This window comes from Nestor notabilis, unplaced genomic scaffold (genome assembly GCF_000696875.1).
Source record: "Nestor notabilis isolate BGI_N333 unplaced genomic scaffold, ASM69687v1 scaffold49, whole genome shotgun sequence".
Taxonomy (NCBI): domain Eukaryota; kingdom Metazoa; phylum Chordata; class Aves; order Psittaciformes; family Psittacidae; genus Nestor; species Nestor notabilis.
In genome coordinates, this window is record NW_009943895.1 from 1192 (window position 1) to 9498 (window position 8307).

Here is an 8307-nt window from a genome sequence, read left to right on the forward strand (position 1 = left end):
TTCTAAGCATCTCATTTGTTTCTGCCATTAAGAGCCTTCTAAAGAAATACAGTTTGCTTTTCAGTATCTGGAACGTTGTATGTAACATAGCACAGTTGTTGTCAGGTAATTAAACTTGTTTTGGAACACAAGAGTGAGGCATGACCTTGGATATGCTGACCATGATTTATCAATCAGATACTGAAGCATCTGCAAAAGAAATCGGTTTCTGTAGTTTTCATCCTTCCTGTGTGTGTGGATGAGTCTCTCCATACATAGATATAATAAAACTGATTAATTCAGGGTTTTATATCTTGTTTTGGAACCCAGTCAAAATATGTTCAAAATACATCTTCCCGTAAGAAACAAATTATGAGCATGTAACTTTGGAAGTGTATATTATTATAAAGTTCCTTATTAAATAATACTGTGGTATACTTACTAGATGAGGAAAGCTTTGTCCTCCATTATAAATTGAAATGCTTTTTATTCCTTGAGATACTCAGCACTGGAAAGGTGTTTTATGTAAAGTTCTTATAGCAGTCATAAATACGTCTGCTAGGGAGACTTCCTGTTTGCTGTACTTTGCCCTGTGCCGTTATTGAAAGACACCTTGATTTTTGTTGTACAGAACACAGGAGTGAAGAAAAAAGTCAGACAAAGCAAATAAGTAAACTAGGGGGAGGGCATCACATGACCCAGACTGAATGTTTTTTTCTTTTAATTAGGAAATGCATTCTTGCTTTTGTAATTCAGTGAGTGAGTCCTATGAGTCAATTATTGGTTTTATTAACTGAGGTAAACTTTTAAGGGTAGTAATGTACCTAGAGTTGCCCAATATTTTCAGAGCTTCTATTACATCAGGAAGTTGTCACTTGAAAAGAATTGACCATTAGCGGTGGGGTTTTTTTATATGAGGGCTCCTGACTTTTAAGTATGATAATAGAGGAGAAGATGTACCCGCTTCCTCCACTAGCTTTGCATTGAAAATTATTTTCATGTAGAATTGAATGGAGTTGTAAACACTGCAGGAACACTTGTTAGTCACAACAGTGGTAGAATTATGCTAATAAAATGCCGATGCTCTGTGGTGTAGTTGATATCATGCCTGTTAAGATGCTTGTGACTTGCATGTAATGCAAACTCAGTAAGTGGATTTTGTTTAGATCTCTGCCTGTCAGGTAATTTGATGCTACTGAAGTTCAGGGCTGAAAGATCTGGTGATGACAGTGAGTTCTAGTTACTGGTCAAAGGAAGGAACATCATTAAGTAAGGACAGCCTTAAGCCCATATAGTTATTATTTGAGAATGAAACATCCAAATCAGATTTTCATGCATACAGCTTCTCTTGGATTACAGAATTTAAACTGAGACAGTATTGTAAGTCAATTCTAAAATATTTGTTTATTGGGCTAAAGCTTTCAACATGTGGAGTCAGACACACAGTATTTTAACTACCTTAGTTCTAGGGAGTAGACCAGTATGCCTAACAGCATCTCAAAAGTTAATTGAAATGTTTTGCTACTTGTTTTTCAGACTTACCCACGGGTTGGGAGGAAGCTTATACTTTTGAAGGTGCAAGATATTATGTGAAGTAAGTTGAATGTTTATCTGTCACAATACTGTAATTTTCAGTTAGTTTGTCTAAATGTTGCTGTAATCTTGAATGTATTCTGAACTGAATTTAAATGTTATGCTATACATCTAAAAGGAGTATTCAAGTTCGTCATAGTGTATGTAGTCCTTTGTTTACTGAATTCTGCACAGCTAAAATAATTTCTTGAATTTTTGTCTTAATACTTCTTAATTAAGGCTGCTTAAGGATGCAAATTCAAATGAAATTTCTTTTGTGAGTGTAATCATCCAGCAACAAATGTCCTTGCAAGTCCAGAAAACCTTGAGTTTGTCTGTTTGACACGTGTGTGTATCACTGTCGTACCATAAATGCTTTCAGAAAGGCAAGATCTTACTTCATCACTGGGAGGAGTCTTGATTCAGCCCTGTTCTCCAGTTACTGCGTTGTTAAAAGCAACTCTGAAGGTTTAATGTGGCTGACTTCTTTGCAGACCTGTTTCTGCTTTTAGCACTGGTTTTCATGGTTATTTTTGTTAAGGTTTTAGTATGCTTTGAGGTGTGTGTCCACTGTGATAGACTTGCTGTACATACTGTCTTTTTGAATGAGAGGCCTGGAGATAGAGCTCTTACGTAGAAGTCCAGAGATCGTGTTGATCAGATCTGTACAAACTTCTTACAAGGTTTTTCCTCTTTAGATAGTCAGACCCTCTTTATCCAGAAAATTTTAAAGTGGCATCTGCATACATTCATCCAGTTGGTATGCTTTTTTTTTCCTGTTATTTAAGAATTTTCAGCCTTTTTTCAATCTGTTCAGGACTTTTTACTTACTACATCATGTGTTTGGTTTGCTGTCTTTAAATGAATAGTGTCATGAGTGGAATAGCTTCTATGAGTGAAGGTTACTAAAAGACATAGAAGTTAGAGGTTGCAGGTAGGTTTATTTGTGTCTTAGTGTTGAGCAGAAGGTAGCTTCTCTGTGTAATTTGCATTGGTGAGGTGAGTTTTAGGTATGTGTTGCATGGTTTATTTTATATAGGAACATGTTTGATTTGATACTAAACAAAATTAAAAAAAGATTACTGAAAGATAATGCTCCAAAAGTCTGGTGAGAATTGGTGCTGTGCTCTCTGGAAGGGGACTTATTGCTAATAAATAACATACTTGTTTTCCTGTTATATTCTGCCTTCTTGTAATTTACATTACCCTGGCAACTCATAAGAATTAGACCAGATTGAGGACGGAAATGTACTAAGATTTTCACCTCTCATTTTCTGTTCAGATTATTAAATGAAAATGAGTGAAAATAAAAGAAAGTTGCATTTGCACATGTATATAATATAAAAGAGTTCTAGACTTTCAGCTGGAACTCGTTTTCATAGAATAAACTTATGAACAATGTATTAGCTACAGTAACTGGAAAATAGCTACTTGGGTTTTCTTAAAATAAGAAAAAGCATGTGAACAGCTATTGTACTGACTGATGCGCTTATGGAGAAACGAAGTGGTAGGTTGTTTGCGTACTCCTGTACTTACAAGATCTGGTGTTCAAGTGTTATCACAAGTGTTAGGATGTACATTAAGCTGATTGTTTTGTTGATAGCCAGCACTAAATAGCTCTGTTTATATTTAAAAGTTTTGCTGCATCTTTGAAAACATGTTGCACAAACAACACTTCTCTGATTTGATACATGTAGGAGGATAGCAGGGATAGTGCTGTCAAGCCTGCTGAAAGGCTCACGTGGTATGACCAGTTTGGCTTCCTTAATTAAATACGTGTTTGTTTTGTAGCCTCTCAGGCTGAATTTAAACTTCTGCCCAACGATAGCTTCTCCTTTTAAAGTTGTCTAGCATTCAGCCTTGCCAGTGCTAGAGATGATGTGAGAGCTAAGGTAGACAGGGTGACAACATTATAATCACTATCTTGTAATCCCAGGCAGTGTAACTCTGGAAGACGTGTTGATTATAATAATTCTAGTTGTCTGAATCTAAATTGCTGTAGTGCTCCTGCATGAGTGGGAAACAACACAGCGTGTTGTGACCTTGTGCTATACAGGCACCCCCACGAGTGGATTTTGAACTGTAACCTGCTTATTTGGGTGTACTGATTAGCTGAATATTCATGTTTATTATGTTGATTTCAGAATAAGAAAGCTATGTTAAAACTAAAAATACTGAAAACATGTTCATGGTCAGGTCTGAAAGAAATACGTTGGTTTATGTTCCAGTATGAGTTACAAAGCTATGAGGGAATGAATGTTAATGGCATGCTATTGGTGCATTCAACCGTATGAAACTTGGCTGTTGGGTTTCTGTAATGTGTCCAATAGAGTCAGGCAAGGATAGTCAAGTTTCCTGATCACATAAATAATTTCACCCAACTTCTGAGGCACAGCTTCAAGTATGTGGGTTGAATAAAAATATTTAACAACCTTGCTTTATGGTAAGATCTTACACTAGACTGTGTTTGAAAATAAAAACCTTTTGAAAATTATTCTTATGGTTCTTTAATAATAGGTCTTCAGTGTTGCAAGTGGGTGTGTCGCTGAATCTATTACTGTGCTTTTTTTTTTTGGCTTTGATGTAGTAAACACTGTATAATCAAATTGGGATAATGTCGAGGAGATAATAGTCAGCCAAATCTTAACATTCCTTGGACTGGCATTTCAAACAAATGACTCAGGATATAGACTTCATTGAAATGTGATTATTTTTAAAGGACACTTTTTTTTTTTCCTTGGGATGTATACACGTTTTCAGAATAAGGAAGTACCAATTAAATACCAAGGTGACTATTTTACCATTTGGTATTATGTGGTTTTTGTGTGTTTTTTCCCCCATGTCATTGAATTTGCTTGAAGAAGGAAAGCTATTCTGAAACAGGGATAGACAAGGAGTTGTTTCCATTGCATAAGGTAGCTTTATTTTTGTATAGGGTTGTATTAATAAGTTGAAGTTGATGCTAGCTAGGAGTTTGACCCTTTTTGCATTTTATTTATTTATTTAGTTTAATTCGGTGAGTTCTAATACTTCTTTGCCTCCCTCATCCCCCATAAATACAGAATTCTTCCCTCCTCCCCCATCCTCCTCATCCCCCACAAATGCAAATGATGAAAGGTGGTGTTTGTTATTTGGGGTTAAAAAAATATGCAATGCCATAATATATTCTGTATGTTCTCAGCAGAAGTGGTTACATTGTTAAAGGGTTTTGTTTCTTTAGGAATGAATAGGTCTGGTTTTGTTTACTTTATGTTAGAAATGTGCACAGATAGCCTTTCCTCATCACTTCATGGGAGCTCAGTCAATATTTCTGAAGTGATGCTTGGTTTGGATGTAATCTTTATTTATACAACAACTGGGATACAGGACTGAAAAATTTGAGGTTTTCTTTTGTTCTGCATAGAATACTTCACTGGTCTAGTTATTTATTTTTAGTATATTGAGCACTCACTGAGCTCTGAAAACTTAAGGGCTTTATCCCCAAAACAGATTTAAGCTGGATAGTAGTATAGGAAATTTAAGTCACTTAGATTATTTGTAAGTGCATGAGGAAATGGACCCCTGTGGCAACCCCAGTATGATGCTTGTCAATAGAGAAGGCATACCTGTTGATAGGCTTCAGGCTCTTCATCTATTAAGATCAATAAGAATTTTCACCTTGGTGGTTTTAGTACCTCATGATGACTACATAGTCATTAGGCACCAAGGCACTGGTTTTGATTACATAAATATATCTTTTTCCTTGTGTATGTGTGTGTATATTTACTCATACACATGTGTGTAAGAAACGCTTATTTCTGGTTAAAATCACCTAACTATCTAAATTCAGGGATTTGCTTACTTGGCTTGCCTTTTTTCCTATTTTTCACTTCAGTGGTTCTGAATATATGTTAGAATCTTTGTGTTGATTTTGTTTTTTAACCAGGTTTATATTATTTAGGTTATTAATTTACCAAATGAAGTTGTTTTAGAAATCAATCCAAGGATGATATTTGAGGAATTCTGTTCCATCAGTCTACCTAGTTTAGCTTCTACAGAAGTACTTCTAGGTAAACTGGAAAGCTGACTGAAAAAGTTCTTAAAGACTTCATGAATTAAGAAGGTTAAAGTTTCATTTTTAGGAATTTGTTTTGAAATTTACCTTTTTCTATTTATCAGAACAATTTTTCCCTGCTGCTTGCAAAAGCAAGGCATTGGCAAACCCAAGTCAAAGCTGACATGAGCGAGTTCACTGTTGCATCAAATAGAAGTTTTCTGTGCTTTTATAGAGACTTTTATCAATGCAGGTTTGTTTATTGTAGGCATGTAGCTTGAAAATTGGGAAGGTGAGAAAAATTTAAGTGATTAAAAGGGATAAGATCTTTTTCAGCCTTGAGTTTTTGTTGTTTACTAAAATAAACCTGTGCTCATTGAGTATTCAGCTTTTCTTTGAACCTTTGTCTTTTATGTGCATTCTAACGATCCTCTCCTATTCAGCTGAGGCTTTCTCCAGAAAAATCAAAGAACAAGTAGTCATGTTTGCAGAGAAGCACTTTCTTGAAAGGAAAAATTGAATTTGAAAAAAATAAGAACAGATCAGACTGTTTTCTTCCATCAGTAAGAATCACAGTGCTCCTGCCAGAAATATAGTTCTTTTCTTGTTACCTCTATTCTACTAAAATTAAGGAAAGACTAAAGTTTATTCTTTGCCTTCGTTTGGTTCATTCTTACATGGTAAGTAATGGCATATAGCTAGATGGGTGAACTGGGATATAACATTCAACAAATTATGTATGTCTTTAACCTTTGTAGGGAGCAAAGCAGTTCAGAATGGGAGGACTTTGTAGGAATGCCTGCAAATTTGTTATCTATTTACGCATTTGCTTCTTTATTCCACTGAAGTATTTCAAGAACCAAAAATACTGCAATGCTGAAGCTGGGTGTGGAGGTGGAAGGATTCTAGATATGGGAAGAAATGGGTGTGGGTCAGAGGAGGAGAGGTAGGACTCCATCCAAAAAGCAGCTTGTGGGGTGAATGTGGAAGGAACAGAATGGAGGTAGTGGTGTGCTGAAGGAGAAGGCTAAAAGGGTGGGAGTACTTGCAGAAGAGAGAGGAGTGGAGGCTAAACCAAGCAGAAAGGAACAGTGGCAGTGGAAAGTCAGTAAAAAGAGTAGGAGTGAGAGAGCTGATTTCCTAGGAGCAAACTCAATGGAATTTCTCCCAGAGGGAAGGGTGGCAAAAGTTCACCCTGTGAAAGCATGTTGTCTGACTCGTGTGCGTGTCTGGCAGGGCTTATTACCCCTGGCTTATGAACCTGTTTCAAAGTTAGTCCGACAGGTAGAATATCAAATGTGAATGTTAGGAACTGCTGCGCTTAAAAGTTTCTTTCTGACCGAGAGGTTGGTGGTTGATATTTTGAGCTGTCTCTTTCCTGAAGTATGTTTCTAAATTGCATAATACCTTGAATGCTTTGGTTTTTATTAAGATGGGTGTGAAACTGTGAGGGAGCTTACTGATTTATTTTTGTGGTTTTTTGGGGGTTTTTACCAAGTTTTTTAAACACTTAAAAGAATTAATGGATAATTATTTAAAAAAAAAAAAATCTGTATGTAAGTTATTACTTGAAACGTTGAAAGCCAGGGGAAAGACAGTGAAGACACTCAAGCTTTTTGCTGTTAACAGATCAGTAAGTTAACTTGCTTAGTTTTAGGTTGTTGTTTTGGAAGTGATAATATTTCTCCCTTTTGGTCTTAATGAGTGATTGAGTAGTAATAGCAGATAAAGCTAATATTATACTTTTCAGATATTATTACAGGGAAGTGAGTTCTTCTGTGGTCCTTCATTTTTGATATCTATCGTGTGAAGGATGGTAAAAAGCAAAGGAAATGCTGATCTATTGTAACTTCTATGTAGATGGTTGCTGCATTATTTTAGAAATAGTGATGCATTTTTTTCCCCCAAACCCTGCCCCCTTTGATAAAAAGATAACTGTTGTGCCATCTTATTTTGAGACCTGTTACCCATATTTCATTGTCCTCTTGTGTCAGGGTGTTGCACAGCTTCTTTTCCTTTTCCACAGTACCTAGAACTGAGGGATGCTTCCAAAACCTGTCCAGAGGCAGGTATCCTGTAAGATTTGCCAACAGAGAAGTCACTGTTTGGTAGAAGTTTTACGGGTCCAAATTTTACCTGGTGCACATGATGTTGTACTTTAAAGGAATAGAGCCTACTTTTTTTGTGTGGTCTGCAAGTGTTTTGTTGTACTGGATCAAAATGAGTGTTTGTTGTGGTGCTGTGCTAAGCCTGTTTTTCCTGCGTGTGTTTATGTTACACTGCCTGTTATTATAATGAATTACACTTTCATTAAACCTGAGATACACTTTGGTTGGCCATTCAGAGTGATCTTCGGTATGCTTCTGTGTGCATGTGAGAGAGGGAGAAAACTCTGTGAAGCTTGAGGCAAATGCTGGCTCCACAGCATAGCTCTACAGCCCTGACTGCTGAGATTTCTGCCAACATGGTACCTATATAAGTGTGTTTTCTGTGTTTCAGTAAGTAAATACCTGAATTTAAATACTTTATTCTTCTTTCTCTTCCTTCCCTTGCCTCTTGCTTTTGAATGTGGAAGATAGCTGTTTCTCTGTGTTCACTTGCTCTTGCATTTGGTTGAAGGGAAGGTATTCTCTGAAGGTGATATTGAAGGGGGAAGAAGTTGCATCAGTAGCCACCTTTGGAAGTAAAAGTTTGGGGATAGGAACTTGTTAACATAGGCCTTC

At 36.4% G+C, this 8307-nt stretch overlaps 1 protein-coding gene across 1 annotated transcript in view; it reads left to right on the forward strand.

Moving 5' to 3' along the window:
• Nucleotides 1-1523: 1523 nt before the first annotated feature.
• Nucleotides 1524-8307, forward strand: part of PLEKHA5 (pleckstrin homology domain containing, family A member 5) — a 155517-nt gene continuing 148733 nt past the window's right edge. The window contains exon 1 of the mRNA XM_010022146.1: nucleotides 1524-1573. The gene's annotated coding sequence lies outside the window, so the exon portion shown is untranslated. The remainder of the gene's footprint in view (nucleotides 1574-8307) is intronic.